This window comes from Pyrus communis, chromosome 4 (genome assembly GCF_041283825.1).
Source record: "Pyrus communis isolate YQ-2024b chromosome 4, ASM4128382v1, whole genome shotgun sequence".
Classification (NCBI taxonomy): Eukaryota; Viridiplantae; Streptophyta; class Magnoliopsida; order Rosales; family Rosaceae; genus Pyrus; species Pyrus communis.
The window spans coordinates 9,644,213-9,650,104 of NC_142568.1; the positions used below are offsets into that span (position 1 = coordinate 9,644,213).

Sequence of the window (5,892 nt, forward strand, 5' to 3'; positions counted from 1 at the left end):
AGTACTAGGCTGGATAAATCCCTTATCTACTAACTCTTGCAGCTGAACTTTCAATTCCCTTAACTCCGCAGGAGCCATACGATAAGGAGTTAAAGAAATAGGATTGGTACCTGGAATCAACTCAATGGTGAACTCTACGTCTCGATCTGGGGGTAACCCAGGTAAATCCTCAGGAAATACATCAGGGAAGTGCCTGACCACTCTCACATCCTCTATTCTGCTAGTAACAACCTCATCCAGCACCACATGAGCCACATACCCCTGACAACCCTTAGTTAACAACTTTTTCGCTCGTAGCGCCGAAATAACGCCATATCTCACCCCACTCTGCTCACCCACGAAGGTAACCACAGGTAGTCCAGGTCGGTGAAACGTAACCACTTTCCCATAACAGTCAATGTTGGCACGATAGAAGTGCAACCAATCCGTGCCCAGAATCACATCAAAGTCCACAATATCTAACGGGATAAGATCGGCTGACAAAGCAACACCCTCTACGATCACTGGACACCCCGGGTACACACAATCTACAACGCAACTCTCTCCCCTAGGCATAACAAACTCTAAATCATACCCTAGGGGTGTGGGGCGAGGTTGCGTCGCTTGAGCAAATGTATGAGAAATTACGGAATGTGTAGCTCCACAATCAATTAAGACTCTAGCAAAATAACCAAGAATGTTCAACGTACCCATAATCAAGTCTGGGTTGTTCTGAGCGTCCTGCAGAGAAATATTGTGAAGACACCCCTGTCCCTGCTGACGCCCACCGCGGCCTCGGCTCGCCTGAACACCGCGTCCCTGAGCACTACGCCCCTGACTGGGCTGGCCTGACTGTCTCGAAGATCCTGCACTGCTAGTGGCAATCTCCCCCTGCTGATACTGTCCTCCCTGATACCACTGTGAACCACCCGCTGGGGCTGGAGGATACGACATATAGCCGCCCGAATACTGGGGATAGCCACCCTGGGAATAGGGATCCTGAGGGTACTGATACTGCCCCGGAGCATAAGGGACAGCATCACCCTGATAGTGGTAAGCACCACCTCGACCCGTCTGGCCGTAACTACTAGGACCCTGGATCTGCTGGAGTGGTGCAGGCGGTGGCATAAAGGTCTGCTGTGGTTTCTGCTGCTGCTGACCCTGGGGACAATTTGCCGCTCTATGTCCCACCTGTCCACATGTGAAACAACCGTTGCTACCACGTCTACACTCACCGAAATGTCGGTTGTTACACCTGCGGCAAATAGGGGCTCTGCCTCGCCCACCATCGCCCTGCCTCTGGCCTCTAGCGCCACCAGAAAATCTACCTCCACGACCCTGCCCAGTGGCACTGAAGCCACCACTCGAAGAACTAGAACTAGCTCCACCTCTCTTGAAGCTCTGAGTCTGACGGGCCCCGAGCGATGCCTGACCTTTGCCTTTGTCATCTTTCTTCTGGTTGCCGTCCTTCTCTTCATCAGTATCGCTCGACATATTCTCGGAGTCCTCGATCCTCAGTAGTATCTCATAGAAGTCCCGATAAGTCTCGCTGTGGACCGTAGACGCCATAGAACGCCACTTCTTCCTGGTGCCCAGACGGAAAAGACGGAGCATCTCCGCCGGATTACCAGCGACATCAGGGTGATAACGGGACAAGTCCGTAAACTTACGGTAGTACTCATTCGCTGACATCTTCCGCTGTTTCAGTTCGGAAAACTCCTGCTTCTTGCGGTCAATGTACTCAGGGGGTACATATCTTCTCCTAAACAACCCCGTAAACACGTTCCAATCAATCCTCTGATCCGGAGTCAACCTACGAAGCTCCTGCTCCCACCAAGCTGCCGACTCCGTATCTAGAAACCAAGCGGTCGTCTCGACCCACCTCTCCATAGGCAAGTTCCCCTGATTATGCAGCACCCGGAAAGTCTTCTCTATGTGTTCTAGCCAGCGCTCTGCGCTCTCGGGTCCCTCACTGCCCTTAAACTTATCCAACTTCAGATTGTACATGGTCTCCAGAGGAGTCCTCTGGGGAGGGCGCATCACTGCCTGAAGGGCTGTAGCAAAAGCTTCCCCCAACTGAGTAATATCGGGGAACATAGGCTCAGAAGAGCGACGGGGTTCCCGACGAGGCGGCATAGTTCTGACAGAAGACACCAAAATTATTAGAATACTCACAAGGACACAGGACTGCCAAACCTAGGCTCTGATACCAAACTGACACACCCTGACCGAGATCGGAGCGTGCTGGCCGTCACACAAAGGTGACGTAGCCATGTGCACGTGCGGAAGCTAAAGTAGTAATATAAAAGTATGAATAATTAAAAACTAGCATACAAGTACTAGAATGAGTGCTAGTTAGTGCGATACAAATTCAGAGCAGGTCTATAGCAGTCCAAATAAAACGACAACAGTAGTACGCCCGAAGGCGACCCTACAATGTGGAGTGTCTGTCAGAACGCCGAAAAGCTCACAAGGGAAACCACCGCAACGGCTAAGCAACTAGAACCTGGAGGGGCGCAAAACAAAAGCGTGAGTGGGCAAAAACAATTCTTTCTAAAACATTTACAAAATACTTTCTAACCCCTCGCCGTAAAACCTGTATACTTCCCAGAAAATAAACATATATACGTATGTGTAAACATGCAAAACATGCTCAAGGGTATACCAATCATGCTCAAGATATGCCATGCCACAATCTCAAAGTGATATGCAAGTGCTCAGGTATAACCATATCAATATCATGTAATCTGGCAGCCGGAGTCACCTAACGTGACCTGTACGGCTGCATCTAGAGCTCAAATCTCAATCTCAATATCTAAACCTGCCCACGAGTCGGAACCACCTAAAGTGGTCTGTACGACAAGCCTGGGTGTAACATATATATACGCTCTAGTGCTACGATCACGTGAAGGCTGTGCGAATAATCGCGGGTCACCTACGAGTCGGAACCACCTATTGTGGTCTGTACGACAGGCCTATGCACCTAGCTTGGATCCAAGCTGAGCGTATGGTGCGGGAGGTGAACAACACGTGAAGGACTGTGCCCTACTCTGGGCGGGAGCACTAACACCGGGGGTGCAGGTTATGAGCTCTCTAAGCATCTCTAACCACTAATTAATGCAATCGTTAATTAACGCTTACCTGGCACTTACCTATGCCTCCACAGCACCCACATATAAATATGTATATGCATGCCACTACTAATAAATGTGATGATGCATAAACAATAATAATAACATGCATGGCATAAGGCAAATAACCCTTTTATTTAAATCAATTTCTGGGAATATAAATGTATATAGGTATATACGGAAAACAAAAGCCCACTCACTGGTATGTAGAAGGGTCGTAGCCCCCCTGCCTCGCGTGTGCACGCTCGTCCTCTGGGTACGTGTCACCTAAATGCGAAACAACTATAAAAACGTTAACTTTAAAGCACATAACCCGTTTCTCGTAATAACTTCTCATACATTGCTCAAAATGGACAAATGAATATACCAACGTGCTCTACACAACCTCAGGATCACAACCATATTTTTAAAATAATTTTTGGACCCCGCACGTGCCCCCACGCGCCAGCACAGGCACGGACCTACGCGCCCCCCACGCGCGGCCACGTGCCAGGCACACTGACGGTGTCAACAGACGCCGTCAGGAATATTCCGTTAAACTGACGGAATATTCCGTCAAATCTAACCGGATACCGTCACTGCCGTTAGGAATATTCCGTCAAACTTGACGGAATATTCCCCTTTCTTCTCCGGCCTACCCTCGCCGGACTCCGGTCGCCGGAAACTGGGAAAAACTTTAAACTTACTAGAAGAAAGCCCTAGACTAGAAGAATCACGTTGGACCACTTTTAAAGGCTAAAAATTACGAAATCTTACCTGTGCAAACAACCAAAACCGGCCAACTTCGAGTAGAACGATCCCGACGTCCAATTTCGTCCAACGAAGCACTCCGAGGCTCCTTGGGACACCACCAAGCTACCTAGGAGCTTAGAAATCCCAAAAACTCAACGTATAAATTTTGCATGAACAGTACATAAATCGGGGCTTGTGAATTCGACGTGAAAACGTTGAGGTTCCTACCTGAAAATGGTATGGTTGTGCTCGCCTCGACCTCACGAGTTGAATGGTGTCCTTAGTTTCCTCGATCTGTCACGGTTTGAGGGGTATGTGTGTTGGTCCGTACGTTTTTAGGAAGAAGAAGAAGGGTAGAGGACTCGGGAGAGAGAGAAGACAGAGGGAGAGAGAGAAGGATAGTGTCTGTGTGTGTGTGGGAGTGTGTGAGGTTCCAAACACATGCCACAACACAACAAACAACCAAAACGTGACGAAAGCACACTAGGGGTAAAATTGTAATTTCATACGTACATTTCGGTATTTCCGGGACGGGATGTCACACCTTTGATAGGAGCATATTTAGGCGCCTTACTTAGCTTGTTTTCGTGCATTTATATTGTTAATTCATAGTTGTTTTAGTAGTTTAAGCCATTTTCGTGTGTTTTTAGGTTCATATGGCTAAGGAAGCAAAAAGATGCATTTTGGAGCATTTTGGAGCAAAATTGGACTTGGAATGGATAGCTTATGTTTGGAGCAAAAGGAATGGACGAAATTGAAGGATTCCTAATCCATTGCAGCCACATGCACCCATAATCATTCACACCTTGCAGCCACATGCATTCACTCTTCATAAATCAGCCACATGCACATTCAATCATTCACACCAAAACCTTGCACATGCAATCCCTTTAATTAATTCAACCTAGCTGTCATTGCACATGCATTCACTCTTTAACCCACATGCATTTCCACCCGCATGCACTCCCATTCTTTAATCCATTCAGCCACAAGACATTATCATTGCACCACATTCAGCCATTCCACATGCACTCATAATCATTCAACCAACTTTGCACATGCATTCATCATCATAACCTAGTTGTCATGTTCCCTCTTTTTCACCTATAAATAAGCATCCATTGCAGCCACAATTCATTCTGATTCAATCACATTTCAGTCACAAACACCAACCATTTCCTTATTGCCGTGCTCTCCCTTACAATCCAAACACCATCCTTCCATTTTCACCACTCCCCAAACCATTCACACCATCAAACTATCCTTAGACCATGTGCTACAACGAAGAGGAAGATAAGAGGGCCTAAATGTTCATACAATTCAAGTTTGAGTTGTTGGAATGTTTAGGTGTTTCTTTGATTTCAATGTTTAATTTCAATACTCTTTGTTTTGTACGAATGAGGAATGGAAGAGAAGAGGGCCTAAACGTTCATACAATTCAAGTTTGAGTTGTTGGAAAGTTTAGGTGTTTCTTTGATTCTCTTTGTTTTGTACCATGAGGAACTAAAACCCCCTTGGCTAGGGGGTAATTCGAAATATATGTTTATGCTTGCATTTTGATTTGATTACTTCTAATTGCGTTTCATAAGTTGTGGATTCAATTCGTTTAACTGTTTGATTGATAACTTATTTATGTATGTTTATTGAGAGTGCACACTTAATTTTCATGCATGAATATGACGCTAGAATATAAGTGAGTTTCACCTAATAGTTACGAACTTATATTCACAAGTAGTGGAGGTTGCTTACAAACAATCGCGTTAAACGAATTCTTGGCATAAGTTTCATGCGTATTCCATAGTAACGAATGCCTCGTCAACACTTATAATTTTCATAGAGAGTAATGATTCTTGTTTGTATCTCTATTATGCAATCATGTAGGGGACTTGTGGGGAATGTTTTGGGTTGTCGTATGCAATCATCCAATTCAATAACGTTAGGAAGATTTGAAAGTTAATTTAAGCGGATCTAATTAACTTGGAGCATTGAGAATTAATGGTTTATTGAAACGCAATTGGAAATCGTTTTATTATGCAAGTATAACATATGT

The 5,892-nt window shown here is 45.8% G+C and overlaps 1 long non-coding RNA gene across 1 annotated transcript; it reads right to left on the reverse strand.

Annotated features, from left to right (window-relative positions):
* Positions 1-1,885: 1,885 nt before the first annotated feature.
* LOC148697415 (uncharacterized) lies at positions 1,886-3,472 on the reverse strand. Its single transcript, XR_015961229.1, has 3 exons — positions 3,311-3,472; positions 2,415-2,485; positions 1,886-2,119 (listed from the first exon to the last, which is right to left on the reverse strand). It is a non-coding gene; the product is annotated as an uncharacterized LOC148697415 (long non-coding RNA).
* Positions 3,473-5,892: the final 2,420 nt, after the last annotated feature.